This window comes from Dama dama, chromosome 23, assembly GCF_033118175.1.
Source record: "Dama dama isolate Ldn47 chromosome 23, ASM3311817v1, whole genome shotgun sequence".
NCBI lineage: Eukaryota > Metazoa > Chordata > Mammalia > Artiodactyla > Cervidae > Dama > Dama dama.
In genome coordinates, this window is record NC_083703.1 from 36,004,987 (window position 1) to 36,015,579 (window position 10,593).

At 44.9% G+C, this 10,593-nt stretch overlaps 1 pseudogene; it reads left to right on the forward strand.

Annotated features, from left to right (window-relative positions):
* The first annotated feature begins 5,269 nt into the window (after window positions 1-5,269).
* LOC133044730 (syntaxin-16-like) lies at window positions 5,270-7,025 on the forward strand (annotated as a pseudogene).
* The last annotated feature ends 3,568 nt before the right edge of the window (window positions 7,026-10,593 follow it).

Sequence of the window (10,593 nt, forward strand, 5' to 3'; positions counted from 1 at the left end):
GTCCGTAACTCTTCTTGCCTGTTCCCTCGATGCCAGCCCCTGTGTGCCAGCTACTGTACTCTACCACTGTACTTCAAGGTACTGTACTGGCAGATTAGAAAACGTTTTCCTTGTTTGTTTTTTATGTATTTATTTGTGTGAAAAGTATTATAAACCTATCACAGGACAGTATTGTATAGCTGAACGTATTAGTTGGGTACCTAGGTTAACTTTGTTGGATTTGTGAACAGATTAGACTTATGAACATGCTCTTGGAATGGAACTGGTTCACTTGTAGAGGACTTAACTATATACATATAATACACCCACTCTACCCTCCTCATCCCCAACTCTGTATCCTCTTGCCAACAAAAAATTAATCAGTTGCTCTAGTAAAGAAACAGGAAATTTTACTTGAGCCAAATACATGTATATATTTATATGTGCATATATATATTATATAATATATATATATATATATATATATATATATATATATGTACTTGTGTGCTCAGTCGTGTCTGACTCTTTGTGACCCCATGGACTGTAGCTCACCAGGCTCCTCCGTCCAAGGGATTCGCCAGGCAGGAATACTGGAATGGGTTGCCATTTCCTTCTCCAGGAGATCTTCTCGACCCAGGGATCAAACCCGCGTCTCCCGTGTCTCCTGTATTGGCAGACGGATTTTTTTACCACTGCACCACCAGGGAGTATAGAACATGTAAATCATATCTGTACAGCTTGTAAATTTCCACCAATTAAAAATTCTATTTATTAATCATACAAACCAAGAGATGCAGTATCACCAGCACCCCAGAGGCACACTGGGGCCCACTTCCAATCACTTTCCTCCCAAACAAATGACCATCCTGACCTTTAACACCGTATACAAGGGTTGCACAGCCAACCTTGTCCCCTCCCAGCCCACTCCACCCTCCTCTGCCCAACTCTGTATCCTCTTGCCAACAAAAAATTAATCAGTTGACCTACAAAAGAAATGGAAATTTTTACTTGAGCCAAATTGAGGATTCTAACCCAGGAAGAGCCTCTCAGAAAGCTCTGAGAACTGTTCCACCCATTAGAGGTTAAAACACAGTTGTAAGAGTTTTTGGAGACAGAGGGCTACACATTGGATGACATATGATTGACAGTTTACACAGTCCAGATCTGTAAGTACAAAGTGATGGATCATCGCGGCCCCCTACAATATGGAGGAGGAATGTTTTCTTTAAGGAGTTGTCTTGCTGGTGCTGGGAGAAAGTTGCTCTTTGCGGTTAAACAGGTATTCCTGTTGATGGGGGAGTCTGGCCTGATGCATAACGCAGATACAAAATGCACAGTGTTGGGGAGAGAGTGGGCCAAAGGGTAGAGAAAATTCTTTCATGTTAAAATTTTTCTTGTCTTGCCATAAAAATGAATTTTATTTCATGCTACCATTTCATCTGATTATATTTCGGTATGGAAGTCTAAAACACAGAGACCTAAAGTATAACCATGATGCTGTAATAACATTTTAAAGGTTAACCATAATAACTGAATGTCAGCAAATATCCTGAACATGTACATTTCCTTGTTTGTCTCATATGCGTGTGTACTCAGCTATGTCTGACTCTTTGCAGCCCCATGGACTGTAACCTGCCAGGCTCCTCTGTCCATAGAATTTTCAGGCAAGAATACTGGAGTGGGTTGCCATTACCTCCTCCAGGGGATCTTCCCAATCCAGGGATCAAACCCAAGTCTCTGGTGTCTCCTGCTTTGGCAGGAGAATTCGTTACCATTGCACAACCAGGGAAGTCCTGGTTTGTCTCAAAGATTTAAGATTTTGGAGGTTGCTTGAATTATGATCTAAATAAGATCCATAGGGGTTCTGAAATGTTTTTTAATCTGTAGGTTCCCCTTCTCCCTTTCCCAGTTCCCACCACTTTCCCCTTCTCTTTTCTCTCTTCCTCACTGAAATATTATTTTATTTTTTTGATTGTTGAACTGGATATTTATTCTGCATAACTGCCCATGGTCTGATCTTCATCACTGCATGCTGTGGTGGTGTTTATTACATCTTTCTGTCTCATTTTTATTCTATAACTTGGTACTTATTGGGTTTGACCCAATTCAATTTTGGTATTTTGGCAAGAATCCTTCATAGGTAGAGTGGAGTTCTTCTAGACACATAAGGTTTGTTGTCTCTTGGTTGTGATATTTGCAGCCAGAGATCATCATTGTTTAGACCCACTGTCATTATGGGTTTTTAAAATGGTAATATTCTATTATTTATTTTTCATTTATTAGACATAATACTTATAAAAAGAGAAAATTACCCTCATCAATCATTTGATTACCTAGCGGGTCAGTTTATATAGAAAATGCAGAATAAATGCTCAATTTTTACCTTTTTATTTATAGCTAAATAAAAATGAGTTGGTGCCCTAGTATCTCTGAGAGGTGACTTTCAATTCCTGGGTTGGGAAGATCTCTTGCAGAAGGGAACACGTTCCAGTATTACTGCCTAGAGAATTCCATAGACAGAGGAGCCTGGTGGGCTGCAGTCCATGGGGTCTCAAAGCGCTGGATACAACTGAGTGACTAACATTTGCACTTTCACTTTTCATGAACTCTTGTCATGCTTTGAAACATTAAAAAAAAAATGTAAACCTACTTAAAATTAAAAAAAATTTTTTTCTGATGTTGGGGGTCCAAAAGGGAGAGGGCACCAACCCACAATATGTCACCAACCCACAATATGTCTTGCCAACCTCCTAGAGACCCTGGCACTGGAATCCATCTTGGCTAAAAGATGGGCACACACATCAGGAAGGACTCTGGGTCAGATCCGATGTGGGCAACGAGCAAGATGATTGGCCAGAGGAACCTAGAGAACTGCCCCTATAGAAACAATACAAGCCATCTTAAAAGCATGACTCCCTCTAAGCCCACTCATCCACATGTACTTTCTCCTAATAAACACTTAACCTGTTACACTACGCAATCTCTTAGCTGAATTTTTAAAAGCTTTTTCTTTTAGATTGGAGTAGAGATGATTAACCATGTTTTAGGTGTATAGCAAAGTGATTCAGTTATACATATACATGCATCTATTCTTTTTCAAATTATTTAGGTTCTTACATAATATTGAGCAGAGTTCCCTGTGCTACACAGTAAGTCCTTATTTTAAATATAGCAGGGTGTACATGTCCATCCCCAAATCCTGATCTATCTCTTCTCCCCCATCCTTCCCTCAGGTAATTGTAAGTTTGTCCTCTAAGTCTGTGAGTCTATTTCTGTTTGTAAATAAGCCAAGGGATCTTTGTTGAATTTTTTTTCTCCAAAGAAGACGAGGACCAGGGAGGGACTTACATCATACCCAGACGCCCTCATCATCTAGTGGCTAGGATTTGCCACAGTCTGGGCTTGATTCCAGGAGAGGGAACTGAGATCCGGATTTGAGCTGCTGTACCCCAAGCCCCACCCACCAATCAGAACTAGCTTGTAAGCCAGTGTAGCCGGAAGGCTTTGAATGGGTGTTTCCGATTCTCTGTCAGTCTCAAGATTTGAATCTCAAAGGTGGGCTTCACATGCCTTCCCTGGAAGGAGACCACCCCATGCCAGAGAAAGTGGTGGGGAAATGTTTGTAGAAGAGAGTCTTCATTGAGATTTCATTTTTAAAAAGACTGTGATTTACTGAGCATGGACAATGTGCTTTTATCTCATTACCCACTTATCTCTGGTTATCTTGACCTGGGTTTGATCCCTGGTTGAGAAGATCCTCTGGAGAAGGGAATGGCAATCCACTCCAGTATTCTTGACTGGAGAATCCCATAGATAGAGGAGACTTTGTGGGCTACAGTCCAGGGGGTCACAGAGTCGGACACGACTGAGTAACTAACACACACCCACTTATCTCAGAAACATTGTGATGATATGAACTCAGATCCCTTTTTTTATAGAAGAAGAAAACAACGTTAGCAAATTCAGAAACTCGTTGGGACCACTTGGCTTGTCAGAAGCCTACAGGGCCTCTCATCTGTCTGCGTGGCTTCTAGGCAAAGTGGGTTCATGTCCCCCTGTTCACAGCCCTCTGTTCTGGGCTTTCTGGGGCACAGAGCCTTGCTTGCTCCACAAGACAGCTGTGACACCCTTGGAGGACTGACACCTACGTTTCAGGCTTCCTCTTGACATGATACCCCTCCCACCTCCCTCTCCCCAAGAAAGGAGGCCTTCTTGGATCTGCTACGTAAAATGGCAGCCCCCACTTCCTTGCCCTGCCCGCTTTCCTGGTTTTGCATTAGTGCTTTCTTCTATATAAATAATTTGCATATTTATTGTGTTTGTTGCTTGCCTGTCTCCCCATTAGAATTTATGCTTCACGGGAGCAGGGATTTCGGTCTATTTTGTCCACTGCTATGTCTCTGTGTAGAATAGTCCGTCAGAGTGCACTCAGGTGACTCTCCGCAGAGCTGTGTACCCAGGGCTCTGGGTTGTCGGCTGCCTGTGTGGGTTGGAGATGGGTCTGACCTGCAGGCCGACTCCGCATCAGCATCTTATCACGGTGATGCCGTCGAGGCCCCAGTGATCTGCATTTCCCCGTTCCTACCAGGAGGTGGCAGTGTGCTCACTCGGCCGGAGCCAGCTCTGTTGAAATTTCCCTGATGCAGTAGCCGCTTGGTGCCTCTGGCCCAGGACTGCCCCCACTGCTAGGGAGAGAGAATTCTCTGTCACTCTAAGCCTGAAAGACCTGTCATAAAACCAGATGAAAAGCCCTTCTCTATTTATCCCGCTGAAGTCAGAACAAATCGTTAATAACACTGAAACGTAGATCATGGGGCCTGGTCCAGTATACATTGAAGTTACCTGCAAGAAATTCTTGAGGAGCACTTTCATTTATCTTGGGATGTTTTTTCATTGTGATTGTTTAAATATCTCCCTTCCCCCACCTTCCCAAACACCTCTATGCCAGTTGTTTACTGAGCTAAAGTGAACAACTATTTCTTTTTTTTTTTTAAGTGAACAACTATTTCTTATGTGCCAGACAATTTGGGAAAAAATAGAAATTTTCTTTTGGGAAAATGTTCTTTGTTAGAAATTAAAAAATCAGAGCACAGTTCATGTAGCTTTCAACAAGAGTAAATATTCTGATGCTAGGCATGTTTAATAATCATGCAAAAAGTATTACAGATTAAAGAGCAAGACAATTTAATAAACATTTCTTGGGCACCTCCTGTGTGTCTGGCACTATGTTCAGTTCAGGGAAATAAAATATGAATCAAAAAAGGTCATTGCGAGTCTGATCCGGGGATGGAGGGAGCCGGAGAAGAGGAGTGAGGAGGCCGTGGAGGCAGGCTCTGCTGCCCTCCTGGAGGCCGGCAGCCTGCTGTGGCAGTGGAGGACCAGGCCACCCATAAAGGGAAGGGGTCAGGAGGTCGGGCCCCCCGCCTTAGAGGGCTCAGACCAGGCCCCAGCAGGAAGCAGCAGGCCTTCAAGGCCCAGGCCTGGCTCGGTTGTCCAAAGGGGGCCCTCAAGCAGGCATCTCAGGCCTCTGGAGGGCAAACTGAGCCAGAGGCAGGCCTGAAAGCACGGCCCAGACGCGTGTGAGCCAAGTTAGACATAGGAGGTTCGGGCCCTAGGGGGTGTGAGAGACTGATGTGGTAGGGGGCTTCCGAGTCTCCCAGTCCAAAGCCGGATTGGCCAGTTAGACGCTTGTAGATCCAAGGTTGGATTGGGGAGGGGTCTCTGGGAAGTTGGCTAGCAACGCAAGGATTGGGGGGATTTAAGTGCTTAGAGATCGAAGGCAGGCCCTGGGTAGGGGGAGTCAGACAATTGGAAAGCCGAGGTGTTATCTGGGGAGGGGTCTTAGCGCTCAGAGGAAGCACAGAGCAGCACCTGCTTGGCTGCAGGCCTGCGAAGGGGACCAGGCCAGGCCAAGAGAAAGAAAGTGAATAAACCTGGACTCTTAAGTGGGCAGGGGGACCCTGAGCTGGGGGTCACAAAGGGTGAGACATGGCTACGAGGCGTTTAACCGACGCTTTCTTGTTGTTGCGGAATAATTCCATCCAAAACCGGCAGCTGTTAGCCGAGCAAGTGAGTAGTCACACCACCTCCAGCCCTCTGCATTCACGTAGCATTGCTGCGCTCGCTGATGATCGCATGGCTCTGGTGTCAGGCATTAGCTTGGACCCAGAAGCCGCAATTGGTGTGACAAAGCGGTCCCCTCCTAAATGGGTGGATGGAGTGGATGAAATACAGTATGATGTTGGGCGGATTAAACAGAAGATGAAGGAGTTAGCCAGCCTTCATGACCAGCACTTAAATCGACCTACTCTGGATGACAGCAGTGAGCAGGAGCATGCCATCGAGATAACCACACAGGAGATCACGCAGCTCTTCCATAGGTGGCAGCGTGCGGTGCAGACGCTGCCCAGCCGGCCCGCCGGGCCTGCTCGGAGCAGGAGGAGCGGCTCCTCCGAAACGTGGTGGCCTCGCTGGCCCAGGCCCTGCAGGAGCTGTCCACCAGCTTCCGGCACGCACAGTCCGGCTACCTCCGACGCGTGAAGAATCGAGAGGAAAGATCCCAGCATTTTTTTGCTACATCAGTACCGCTGATGGACGATGGCGAGGATAATACTCTGTATGACTGGGGTTTCACAGACGAGCAGCTAGTGCTGGTGGAGCAGAACACGCTGCTGGTGGAGGAGCGGGAGCGGGAGATCCGCCAGATTGTGCAGTCCAATCTCCGACCTGAACGAGATATTCAGGGAACTGGGAGCCATGATCGTAGAACAGGGTACCGTCCTTGATAGAATCGACTATAATGTTGAACAGTCCTGTATCAAAACTGAAGACGGCTTGAAACAGCTCCACAAGGCAGAGCAGTATCAAAAGAAGAATCGGAAGATGCTTGTGATTTTAATATTACTTGTCGTCATCATTGTCCTCATTGTTGTCCTCGTCGGCGTGAAGTCTCACTGAGCAGCGTCGGGTCGGTGTGTGCGGCGCGTGGCCCCGGGTACAAGGCCTGGCGCCCGTGGGCTCTGGCAGAGGTACGGCCCCGGCCGCGGCGGCCCCAGGGACTCCTCGGCCCGGTCGTGCTCACGCGAGGGGAAGGGGCATCTGTTCTCCTTCATTGTCAAGACGTGAAGGACCTTGGATACTGCTGCGGAATAGAGATGAGTTCTCACTTCAGTGATTTTTTTTTTTTTTTTTTAAGAAAGAAAATATCAGTTGAATGTTTACAGGCCTCGTCACGCTGTTTGATGTATCATACCTGTATATGCTGTTTTTTTTTTTTTTCTAAGCAATCATGTTTGAGCAGCATGTTAAAAGAATTTTTGGAAAAATTTTTTTAAACCATCTGGTTTTTAAGAAATTTGGTACCAGAAATTTATGCGTAGAGGCAAAAATGCCTCTTCATCTTTGTCTATATATTTTCCAGTTGAAAACAAACTGAGAAATCCTTTAAGAATTTATAATCCGTTCCCCATTAACTTAATTTAACTCTTCCATCACTGTTAATGATCAGAGTAACAAAGTGTGAAAAATAAGAAACCATCATCGATGTTAATTAACACATTTAGATGGGCCAGTTAAAACAGCTTCATAAGTTTAAATTAATTGTAAATGGAGTATTCCTCATCTCAGATTTGTGCACTGCATTTTCTCCTATAAACCGAAAGGGGTTACTAAGCAGAACCACCCAAATGCAAAAGTTGATGATTTGAAAGAACCTCACATTAAAAGGGCACTCGGCAGTGTCGGAAAAGTCGCCAGAGCTGGTCGGTGTGTCCCCATGCCCGTCCCCAACCATCCTTGCTTAATCCATTACTTATATAATAACTACATAAAGACCTGTTCAAGCCAGACACCACTTAATGGACTGTGAATTTACACAGAGGCCATTTTAAATGGGTCACCCCATTTAGGATTAGTGGGTCTCAAATTATTAACCAAACATGACTCCATTTCAAAGTAAAATATTCCCCCAGTGGTTTGATTTATTGGCCCTTCCATTGCCATTGAACATGCCCAGAAGGTAGGCATATTCCTGCCGTTTGTGAAAATCTTGGCTCAGAGAACCCCTCATTTGTGTGAGCATGAATCTGGTCTCCAAAGCAGGACTTTGTTGTTCACTTACCTATTATCAATATGGTGCTCAAACATATTCCTGGACCTGTGGAGTAATGTGGAAAGTGATGATAACTTTGAAACCTGAAGTTGTTCATGTTTTAATGGGTCTTGAGACACCATTATAGTTTTAATGGTCTTTGTGTCATTTTTGATGGCTTTCCATTGTTTTTACCTCTTGTAAAATGTTTTAAAAGAGCATGACCTCATTAAGTGTGCTACGTTTTATTTGGACCAGTCACATAACCTGTCTCTCTAGAATTGACTTTGAAGTTATTTCCAGAAATTTAAACTCAAACCCTGAGATTCAAGTTGTCCGAACAGGTCATGTGCTTAAAACCCAGACACTGCCCAGCCTTCCTGTCCCAAGTGGTTCATGAAGCTGGACAGTCCCTGGTTCCCTGTTCCTGACGTGGGCATGGGGTGATCTAAAGGCGTCCCTGGCATATTGGGAAGTAGCGTGGCATTCCCTGACAGCTACTTACTAGGGAGGAAGGCTGGGAATGAGGTCTAGCCCCTCCTCAGTTGCCCTTGAAATGGGGGCTTCCTTGGTCCTTGAGAGCAGCTGTAGGCTCTTTAGCCTCAGTGGTTTCGAGCTCAGGGAGTCAAGCTGCTCCCAGGATGGGGTCTGTCCAGATGAGGGGCTCCCCTCCTAGACAGCCTGGTAGGAGCTTTTCCAGTGCTCAGGCTCACTGACCCTCTAAGGAACGTAATCCTTTAAGAAAGGATCACTATTTATTTGTATTTATTTTTAGTGAACAGGGTGATTAGTTGGATTTTTTTACTCAATTCCTTTGGGTAAAATAATGAATCTGACTAGGGATGGCTTGAAGGATCCTGTGTGGGATCCCAGCGGCTGCCCCCTCTGACTGGATCCCTGGCAGCACCAGCTGAAGCCCAGCCATCTGCTGCCATCACCGTGTCCCCAGGCCAGCAGCAGCTGGAGCACGTGCTCCAACTTGCCAGGCTCCACCAAACACTGTCTTGTTCCGTTGAGGCTCCTCTTGGGGACAGGTCAGCAGCACTGCAGGCTGGAAGGGGAAGTTAGTGATTAGTGTCCTGGCACCGAGGGTCCTCCTCTCTCTCCTCGTCTTGCCTATGGCTCTGGTGGCAAAGGTGGCTCCTCCTGGCTCTGCCCTCACTGCCGGGAGGGCGCCTCCAGGCTCAGCCTGGACCCCTGCCCACAGTGACGTGGCCTGCGCGGCTCTGTTGACCGGGGCTGGAGGGGGGACCCGTAGACGTTGCCTGTCAGGTCCCTGGAGCTCCTGATCTTTCCCGAGATGGGAACTGAGCACTACTGTCTCTTGTTCTATTAATTTGGGGTGGGGGGAGGTGCTGACTTGCCGACCCTGGGCGTGAAGCCGTGTTCATCTCTAACGAATTTACCGCAGTCTCTGCTAATTGAGAGAGCATTATTTATTTGTTTTGACACAAGTACTTTCAGTGTTTTATCCTAGCTAATGGCTTCTTAAAGGTAATAAAAACATTCCAACCTAATTGGTCAGATAAGACTTGTGTGTGTGTGCGCTTAAATAAAGCAATTAGTGAAGCGCTTCTATCCAAAACAACTTTTTTTTTTTTGTCCTTTTTAGAAAACTAATTTACTGTTACTGGAAACTTTTTGTACAATAAAGCAATCATGCAGATTCAAGAACAAAAAAAAAAAAAAAAAGTCATTGCTTCCAAGGAACCTAATCCCTACCGAGAGTCAAAGATATTTGTACAATAAATTATGATACAAGCAGAATAAAATATATGATAAAAAATAAAACTGAAAGTGTTCATAGAATATTCACCAAGATTTTTTCTTTTTTCCCTGTGCAGTTGAGTCTGACTCTTTGTGACCCCATGGACTATACAGTCCATGGAATTCTTCAGGCCAGAATACTGGAGTGGGTATACTTTCCCTTCTCTAGGGAATCTTCCCAACCCAGGGATAGAACCCAGGTCTCCCAAACTGCAGGCAGATTCTTTACCAGCTGAGCCACATGGGAAGCCCAAGAATACTGGAGTGGGTAGCCTATCCCTTCTCTAGGGGACCTTCCAGACCAAGGAATTGAAAGTCACCTCTCAAAGATACTAGGGCACCAACTCATTTTTATTTTGCTGTAAATAACAAGGTAAAAATTGAGCATTTATTCTGTAAAAACTAGGGTGTCCTGCATTACAGGTGGATTCTTTACCAACTGAGCTATGAGGGAATCTTGTTCACCATAATAGACTATACATATTCTGAGCATACAAACACTTCACTTCAGGTGAAAGAATAAACTTGGATCTGTTACAACTGATTGCTATAAGAAGAACTAGTTCCTCACTGATATCAAAAGATGTTATGTCATTAAAAACTTTTGTATGAATACAGTGATAAAGTTAAAAACAGAAAAATTAGGATCCGAAAGAAAGTACTTAAGGACTCCAAGGCTAAAGTGTATGTGTGTTTTGTGAGTCAATCAACTTCCAAAGAAGTCCATCAATAATAGACAGATGATGCTTTTGCTG